Source organism: Azolla caroliniana, unplaced genomic scaffold (assembly GCF_043228905.1).
Source record: "Azolla caroliniana isolate FFs.n. ecotype wild unplaced genomic scaffold, voAzoCaro1.0.p SCAF_2, whole genome shotgun sequence".
Taxonomy (NCBI): domain Eukaryota; kingdom Viridiplantae; phylum Streptophyta; class Polypodiopsida; order Salviniales; family Salviniaceae; genus Azolla; species Azolla caroliniana.
In genome coordinates, this window is record NW_028230437.1 from 4,501,877 (window position 1) to 4,512,092 (window position 10,216).

Genomic DNA, 10,216 nt, shown 5'->3' on the forward strand with positions numbered 1-10,216 from the left:
ATAGATAGATAAGAAAAGGAGAGAGAAAGGTGTCCATCCACACGACCACCTTGAAGCAAAGGGATCGAGACGAACCTGAGTCTTGATTGATGTCCCATACCACCACCATGGCATGAAGTTGTACCAGGTACTCGTGCATGCTCGGCACAAGAGTCTGTTCACCACAAGAACAAGACATGTCGTCCTTGAGGAAAAGAGCTCATACATAGTAAAGGAAATTTGCAAATGTAAGTTTGGATTACAATGATCATGAAATCCAAGTTTAAGTGGTTGAGGATCTACTAGTCCTATTGGATGTGGACCCAAAACTAGGATTGAAGAACAAGTCTATTGGGTGAAAACTAATTTGGTGAAGTGATTAGAGATCAAAAATTTGGTTTGTATGCATCTCTGGAAATACCTGCGAACCAATTCTAGCACACCAAGAATCCACAATATCCATTACTTACAAATTCCTTCATCAAAACAAGGGTATTCACAATCATGTTACATGCTATACCATTTTAGTATCAATACACAATACATTATTCCTTCTCAATCAAATATTTTTTATCAAATGTTATTCATTCATAGATTATAAAAGATATTTGTCAACACTCTTTTTAGTATCAAATATACAGCACATTACACAATTTCAAGCTGAAGATTTCATCAAACATTATATCCACTCGTTGATTATAAAACACATTTGGCTAAGGAAGACTTGAATCTCTTCACATGTAAGCAACTGCTTTAAGACTTTCTAGAACAAATCAACCACACTATAGGCACAATGAGGGGTAACAAAGTTATCATAAACCACATCAACGTTATTTGATAACTACTGGTTGACATCTAGAAATTACACACATCTGAGAAACAAAACATCGGGCAGTTGGTTTCAAGAGGTTGGATTTGGATCAAATCACTATCTTGAATCAATTGCATGATTTGATGAGGCAAAATTAACCACTCACTTTCTTTGCAAAGATTCTCTTGCAAAACCTCACAAACAATACATGGAAGATTTATTAACAAGGGTCTAAATTGTAAATATTAATAATACTTAGTTTTACTTCAAAGAAATATCTTACATGCTAACAAATATGTGACATGCACGAATGTATGTATTATGTCCAGATAATGCTATCAAACCATTGGATGCATTTAGATAGATACTTTAAACCATATTCCTGAACTATTATCAAAACAAAAAGATAAGTGTGATCCCAAACTACTTATTTCTTTCTGAACCTTTAATTCCCTTTTCAATCACCCTACAAACAAACTTGTATAGAACTAACACTATCATCGTCGTGCAAAAAGTTCATAAACATTGGGTTCTCGATAGACCATTCTTTAACCTCACATATATGTAAGGTGTGAGTGAAAAAAACAGGAATTTACTCTGATTTCGATACCAAATGTAACGTTAAAAAGACGAAGTAAATCAAGATGCCATCAAGTTTTGCAAATTAAGGTGGCAAACCTCCATTAACAACCAACCTCTCCATGGAAAGAGAATTCATTTGACAAAACTTTGTTGTGACAACTTTGCATTAAATTCTTTGACATTGCCACTTGGTGAAGAGACTTTCACGTTCCATCAAATCCATCTGGCATGGGAAGGCAAAGTATAAAAAGTACTATCTAATCGAGTAGATAGAGAAGCTGATTTAACTCATTTAGGGTTCACCAAGATCTCCTCACCAAACCGGTGGAGGCAAATGGAGCAATGAAAAGTATATCTTACATTAGGCATACCCATGCCCATTATTAAGACATGGTTTGTATCATCACTTAAACGACCCCATCATGATGTGTGTCGTACATTTGAGATTCCTATGGCTAATATTAAGACATGGTTGTATCATATTACATTATAGTAAATGCACCTATGAAAAGTACATCTCACATTTGACATACCATGGACATTATTAATATGAGGTTGTAATATTTTGCACCAAAGACCTAGTTTTGGAAAGTGCTTGTAATCTTTTTATTGCATTTTAATGTGGCAAAATTCAAAATGGTTTTCATCAAAGATAACCCCAACCAAACAAGCGTTATGATGGCACCAAATTTAAAGAGATAATGAACCATCAAATTACGCATTATACACATGCATCATCTATCACAACTATTAGAGAACTGTCAGCGCACAAAGAGGCTGACCTTGAACCAAATTTATTGGATCTTGAGCCCCAAAACTCAGTCTCGAAACAAACAAGGATTGAGAGCTCACTGAAAGAAATGGCTGAAGGGACACAATCGCACTCCGCAATCTGCCAAAAAATCCCCACAAAATTCAAGTCACGGAGTCAACGCAATACAATAATTAGCAGTGTTTTTGTGTCAACACAAAGAAAAGAACTTCAATATTGCAGAAAGAGGAAAGTTGTGAGGAAAAAGTTCCCATCCCCCACTTTTCTTATTATTGCCCCAAATGCCTCTACTAACAAGGAATCCAGACAACAATTGTACCATCTATTCTATGGTTTGAAATCCATGGCTCTAATCATCAGACACATTTGCACATAATTAAGTCTAAATAATCTACAAAACGTCTCTAACTCTAAATCACAATAATCTAGGGGAAAACACAAGCTTTGCACGTAAGGGCATACCAAAGCTACGCTTTATTTTCTGGATATACATTTGCACATAATGAAGTCTAAATAATCCACAAAATGTCTTTGCATGTAATGAAGTCTAGGGAAAAACACAAGCTTTGCAACTAAGGGTGTACCAAGGCTATGGTTTATTTTCTGGATATTACAAACATGTTTCCCTTTTGCAGAAACACAAGTAAGAAATATCTCTAATCATAATAACAGTAATCCAGGAGAATGACACATTTTCCAATAGATCTAAACCATTCTTTAGAGCCAGATACATTTTTGCATGGATCTAAACCATGCTTTAGTGCCAGATAAGATTTATTCTTACCTTTGAGGACAAGGACCAAAAAAAGACAAAACATTGTTCACAAAATGAATCCCTGAAAGCTTGCAAACCAGAAATAAATATATATAATCTTACACCCAAAAGAATTACTGAAAGCATCAAAAACCAAACAAAAGAGCAGAAATATCAAGCTTTTTCTGAGCAAAAGAGAAAAAGTATATGAAGCCATTTTTGCAAAACAAATGCTTAAATGCATCAAAACCCAAAAGAGCACATACAAAAAACAATCTTTTTGCGAACAAAGAGACATTATGTAAAGCCTTCTTCATGAAAAGTATCATTAAAAACGTCTACAGGCAATGGAAATTACAGAGAAACCAAGCTTTTTAAGCTAAGCTACAAATTATGGTTGTTAATCCCCACATAATAAGGTTTAAATCATCAAACATCAAAATATATAACTGAAAAGCATCAAAAAGTGAAGTAAAGAACATGACAAATAGTGTTTCTTTTATACAGCAATGGAGCTTATTTTTCAGTTTGTATGATAAAAAATATGATAAGAAAAGGGAAGATTCTTCTTAAAATGCATCACAAAAGCATCAAAAATCAAAGGGAAGATGATGAAAACCAACCATCCACAATCAGGAGAGTAATACATGCATCATTGTTTCAAATTATAGCCCTAAAAGGGTAAAAGGGTAAAAGCGCAAAGAGAAAACAGTAATAAAATACATTTTCTTCCCTCTTTTGTGAGCCACTAAAATATGCACCTAAACCTTCCCAGCAGATCACATCTTGGGTTTTTTTCTTTATTTCCCCAACTACAGACCGAATGTTCTGTTTCTCCATAGGTGTCCGACCAGAACCCATTTCGAGCAATATGTGCTATTTGAGCGAGACAGAATTCAGTCAATTCACCCCCTTTCTCTCAGTTCTATTTGATTGATCCGTTCACCTGTCTGTGCTACTTGAGCAATTATATGGTCAATTTACTCATTTCTTCTCTCTTTTGATGGAGTTGACTAGGGGCATTGAGAAAAATAACTTGTCTCCATAAGAAGTAACAAGAAGAAAACATCTCTTCTTCCCCTTGAGAAACAGAAATCATAGATGTTGAAGCTTACTAACAGAAAATCCTAGCTCTACAAAGCATCAGAAAGAAAAAAAAAGGAAGCAAACAAACAACGTACATACGGGAAGCTTGATTTTTCACAATGTAATCCAAATCGCATCGAAAAGCAATTAAAAGAAGGAAAATAAAAACAAAAGATGAAGAAGTGCTTACTTGAAGATGCGAGAGGAAGGTAATTGGAAAGCAGAAGAGCAAGAAGAAGAAGAAGAAGCAGCAGACGAAGGAGCTTCTTGAGCAACGCCAAAGCCACGCTGTTGCTTGAGACTGCGAGACAGAGCTCCGATAGATCTCATTATCAAACCTGGAGGTGAGCGTACCATCGCTAGAACCTCAGCAGAATCAGAAGAAGAAGAAGATGGTGATGATGGTGATGATGGAGAGCAGGAGAAGGAAGAGAAACCCTAAAAACTTGGGTCTACTTTAGGAATTTGGAGGGGAAATTTGGCCTCTCCCTTCCATTCCATTCCATTCCAGTGAAGAAGAAAATATGATGGCTATGGACGCGGAAAGAACACTCGAAGGGGGCCGACAATGTCGGGCGGATGGATGGACGGACGGATGGATAGGCAGACAAGTGGATGGACGGATGGATAGGTGGACAAGTGGACAAGTGGATGGACGGATGGACTGATGGACTGATGGATGGGCGAGCAGACGGACAGACAAATAGACAAAACATACAGATGGATGGACAAACAGGCACGCAGATGGACAAATGGAAAGAACACGAACGTCTGACAATGACTAACGGATGGATGGATGGATGGATGGATGGACAGGCAGACGGGTAGACAAATGTATGAATGGGCAGATAAGCATACAGACAAACATACATATGGACGAACATATGGGTGGACAAATGGATGGACAGATTGGATGGACGCCCAAACACCATTGGGCGAGGACATGTCTCCAATAGTTCTTAGACTCGCCCCCTCCCAAGGGGGTTCAACGTGAGACAGGGAAAGAGAAGAGAAAATGTGTCAAAGAGAGAGAGAGAGAGAGAGAGAGAGAACGCAAAGTTCGGAGATGTTGGAGAAGGGCAAACACTAATTTTGATGTATCTTCTTGCTACGGTGTCTGTTTGCTTTGTTCTTTAGCTCGTTTCGAAGCCTGCACATAGAGCTTTCTAAAGAGTATCTACACGTATCATTTGGAGGTCTTGGTAGAACGTTACGAGTAAAAATTCCATTCGACTGCATGCATCGCATGATCGCTTGCTTTGATTCCTTCTCCAACACAATTACTTGTAAGTGAACTCTCTCCTATTTCTTGTCATATGGATGGTAGTGTTTTCATGAATATGGATGAGTCTCCAAATTCTTCAAAGGATGCGTGCATGGTTGGTTGAGTCAGTATCAAGCCCAAGAGGGGATGGTAAAAGAAAACGATGTATTGGAGATAATAGTAATGACATGTCTTATGCTGATGCAATGCGACAAGATGATATTGAGAAAGATGATAATCATTGGGAACATTTAAGATGCATGGCAAATATATTAATGGAAGATTGTATAAGGGAGAATGTGAAAGTTGCTGAGGAGTTTGTTGACGATGAAGTGGCTAAGGTAGAAATAGACAATAAGGAGTTTTTGGGCTCATTTGTTAATTTTTGTGATAAAGGGGTCATATTGTTTTTCACGGGAAAGATACCTTTCCTTTGGAGGGTCAAACAATGGTTACGTGGGATTTTACAAGCTGATTGTGTTCAGGATGTTTATGCTGGTCCTCGTGGATTTTATGAGGTTGTTTTGGTATCACAAGAGTATAAAGAGAAATTACTCAATAAATTGCCAGTTTTTTATGAGAAAAGTTTGGTTCATATTGTTCCATGGAGACCATTAGTGGAATATCAAGATATATTAAAGCAAGAGTGTCCCGTATGGGTTGAGGTAGAGTGCACATATTCAGTGGTTTGGCCAATATTACGGTCAGCGATGGAAAAGTTGGGAAAGATCTTGGTGCCTCCTAGTGCTAATGCTCAAAATCGATATCGGATGTGTATTCTTTGGAATATTGCTATAAAGAGGCCAAGTTGTTTACAGATTGCATGTTCTGGTATGCCACCTATGTATTTTCGGCTTAAATGGGGTACATTTGCAGGACATTGTTTCCATTGTGGTGTGTTGGGGCATTTTATGGCTGAATGTCCTCAAAAAAGAAATAATGTAGTGGAAGTGGTACATGAAGAGCCTACAACTCATGATCAGATTCAAGATTTGACAATTTCAGAGCAAACAAAGGAACCACAAATTGTGAATGAGAAGGATGGAAAGACTCTAGAGGATGAAGGACAATGGTCAATAGTTTCTGGAAAGATGAAGAAGTCTAATAAAAATGTTGGGCATAATGTATCTAAGGAGAAGGTCACACCGACACATCCCATGCGGAATAAACCATGGGCTCGTCAAGAGGACTATCCAAAGAAATTATCTTTTGATAATAAAGGTAATTTGTATGTTCCTTGGAATAAACGAAAATCGGTGCCTCGTTCACATGAGGAGCCATCGGGGTCTGGAGTTTTGCATTCCCATAGTAATTCATATGCAATCTTAGGGGATTTATTTCAGGATATGGCAGAAACATTAGCAGTGAAGGAGACGGAGATTTCTCGAATAAAAGGAAAAAATAAAGTATGAAGATCACCACATGGAATGTGAGGGGATTGTGTTCTAGATTTAGAATGCATGAGGTTTGGAGGATTGTGTTAAGTGAGCAATGGGATGTTTTATGTGTAGTAGAGCATAAAGATCATCGGAATGCTGGTTTAATTAGTTATTCTAAGGGTTATACATTATGTTATGTTGGCAAGGTTCATGGGGATTATTCTGGGATTGTCATGTTTATAAGAGATAAATTTCACCCAAAAGTAATTGTTTCAGATGAATTTGGAAGATTTATTGTGGTAGAGATATGTTATGAAGGGCAAGCTATTTGGTTAGTTGGTGTGTATGCATCAAATGTTTCACAAGAACGAAAGTTGTTATGGAGATCTCTAAACTCAGTGCTTCATAATGGTAGACCGGGTTTATTGATGGGAGATTTTAATATTTGTTGTGAGACAAATCAATCAACATCTATCCACTCTATTATGGATGGACCAGAGGCTCAAGAATGGGGAGATTTTGAGACTAAAGTCATGTTAAGGGATGTATGGAAATGGATCAAGGGAGATGAACCTGGTTATACCTTTCAATCGGCACAATATAAGGATACTTGGAGTAGGTTGGATCGAATGTATGTAATGCATACCGAAGGTTTTTTACCAGAGATTTTGGATATTTCAGTGTCTTATGGGTCAATTATATCAGATCATTTCCCATTAATTTTTGAGTTCAATCACCACTCAATTAGAGGTTTTCATGAGTTTTTAGGAAAACCACCGTTGATTTTTAATTCATCATTTTTGGATCATGAGGTCTTCCATGCCTATATGTGTCAATTGATTGATGCATTTGCCTATCGCGTTCAATTTGATGGGTATGAAGCGTGGGAAGTATTTGTTGCAAATGTTCAGAGGTTAACTAGATATTATGGAATTCACCATGCTTTTAAAAGGAGAAAGAAATTAAGTCTCCTAGTTAATTTGCTTGATAAATGCAACTCATTGTTAACTTATTGGCCAACGGATGTAGAGTTGATGGGATATCAAGAGGTATTAATTTTCTGCGATGCATGACCTAACGGCAAAAAATTATCAACATGCTAGACTACATCGTCTAAGACAAGAAGTGGATGATGCTAATTGTCAATCACATAAGTTTTTCCATGACCTTCATGAATCACATGCACGACATAATGTGGTAAGGTTAGAGGAAAATGGTATCATGTGTTCCAATCCTCAAGAAATTGTGAAGAAATGCATAGAATATTATACACAATTGTTGGATGTACAAGTGTGTATCGATGATAATGTTAAAAAGGATAGATATGTATTTTTTAATGGAGTGAAAAATCATGTATCGCATTATGTGGCACAATCATTAGATGTTAATATTTCAGAGGATGAGGTGGAACATGTCATGTCACATCTTGCTAATGATAAGAGTCATGGGTGGGATGGATTAACACATGAACTCTTTAAGAAATATGTGATTAAGTTAAAGGGGCCTTTTACGATTTTATTTCAGAAGGTGTGGACATCAGGGGAAATGCCTCATTCTTGGAAGATTGGTTTGATCAAGCTTTTGCCGAAGGTGCCTTCTCCATCTTCCTTTGCTCAATGGAGGCCTATTTCATTGATGGGGGGAATGTACAAGATTTTTGCAAAAGTGATGGCCAATAGGTTGCATAAGGTTTTACCTTCTATTATTCATAATGCTCAATATGGGTTTTTAGCAAAAAGAGACATTTTACATAATATTTTAAATGTTCAAATGGCAATTGACTATGCAAAGGAGTCTAAACAAGAATTAGTGTTGCTACAATTGGATATCGAGAAAGCCTATGATAATGTGGATTGGTCATTTATAAATCAATTGATGTCTCATATGGGTTTTGGTGATCGTATGTCTAAGTTGATACACACATTAGGGGAGGGTTCGGTTTCACATGTGATGTTTAATGGTGGAGTAACCCAACCGATTTCTATTCGGAGGTCACTTAGACAAGGATGCCCGGTAAGTCCTTTACTATTCACTATTGTGACACATCCTATTCTTGTTAAGTTACACAATATGGCTATGGAGGAAGAATTGCTTGGACTAAGGTTGCCATCAGGGAAGCCATGTATTGTTCAAGCTCTCGCAGATGATCATATTATGTTTTTGGCACCTAATCGGGAAAATATTAGTAAGACAAGAGATGTGTGGGAATTGTTTTCAAATGCTTCGGGGTTGAGAATTAATATACATAAATCTGTCCTCATTTTATGTACAGAACAAGATGTGTTAGGGTTGGGGTGGTCAGGAAGGATAGTACATCGTGGTATGATTTGTCGTCATCTTGGATATCCAATTGGGTTGGAAGTTTCTCATGTGAAACTTATTGAGTGGGTATCCAAAAGGTTGGAGGATAAGTTTATGTATTGGAGGTCTCAATTTTGGCCTTTTCATGTACGACTTAAGGTGTTCCAATCGATTATGGTCTCTATGCTATCTTATTATCTTCCTTTGCTCCCATGGTCAAAGAAAGCTCTTGAAATGTTGTCACGCTCGATGCGAATGTTGTTATGGAAAAGAAAAGAGAAAAGTGCCTTGTCATGGTTGGCATGGGATCATGTTTGTACTCCGAAGCGTCTTGGTGGGGCATCAATATTGAATCTATATGAGCATATGGTGGCTCGTCGATTTACTTTCATTCGATTCATGTTTGAAAGTGTTCAACCTTGGATAGAAATGGTGGCATACTTTATAGAGAAGAACGGAATAAAGCTTGGAAACATGAAGGTTGAAGCGAATTGGTGGAATGTAATTAATTCTGTCAGGGATGTCAAATGTACAGGGTCTATGATAGTTAATCATTTGTTGACATCTTGGCAAAGTATGTTGGATTTTGTGGAATGGCATCCCCCACAAGAAAGGGGATGTGCCAATTCATTACAAATGGAGGTTTTGGCAACATCAAGGTTGTTGAGGTGGGAAGGTAAACAAATTCTTAACCTTCAATTTAATCGGATGGCTAGATTGGGTTTGGTAAGAGTTAAGGATGCTATGTTGGTTTCACAAAGAAGATTTATGACTTTTCGAACAATAAGATCAACATTTCGTATTCCAAAAGGCTATAACTTTATTTGGGATAAGTTGCAACAAATACTATCTTCGCATGAGCCAATTCCTGATTTAGATGGGCGATCTCAAGAGCTTGATTGGAGGTTTGTTGGAAATAAGAGATTGACTATGATCTCAACGAATGTTGCTTATCACAAGTTGATTGACAAACATAAGTGGTTGGAAGAAAGGGTTATAAAGATATGGGGTTTTCATAAGCCCATTACTTAGTGGTTTCATGTGATCAAGGCAGGTTGGTGTTCTCGATTGATGCTACGAGCCAAGGTATTTATTTGGAGAGTTATGGTTGGAGCTTTACCATTAGGGGATGCATTAAAAAGAAGAAACATTACTAAAGGATTGTGTTTCTTTTGTTCGGTGGAATTGGAACATAGTAGGCATCGATTTATTTCATGCCCGATGGCAAGGATGGTTTGGAGGTGTATCAGTTTAGTGTGGATGTCTCTAACAGGAGTAAGTCTATCTT

At 37.3% G+C, this 10,216-nt stretch overlaps 1 long non-coding RNA gene across 1 annotated transcript; it reads right to left on the reverse strand.

Moving 5' to 3' along the window:
* Positions 1 to 1,203: 1,203 nt before the first annotated feature.
* On the reverse strand, positions 1,204 to 4,419 carry LOC147867163 (uncharacterized). The gene is made up of 3 exons (XR_015529320.1): positions 4,175 to 4,419; positions 2,155 to 2,264; positions 1,204 to 1,595 (listed from the first exon to the last, which is right to left on the reverse strand). It is a non-coding gene; the product is annotated as an uncharacterized LOC147867163 (long non-coding RNA).
* Positions 4,420 to 10,216: the final 5,797 nt, after the last annotated feature.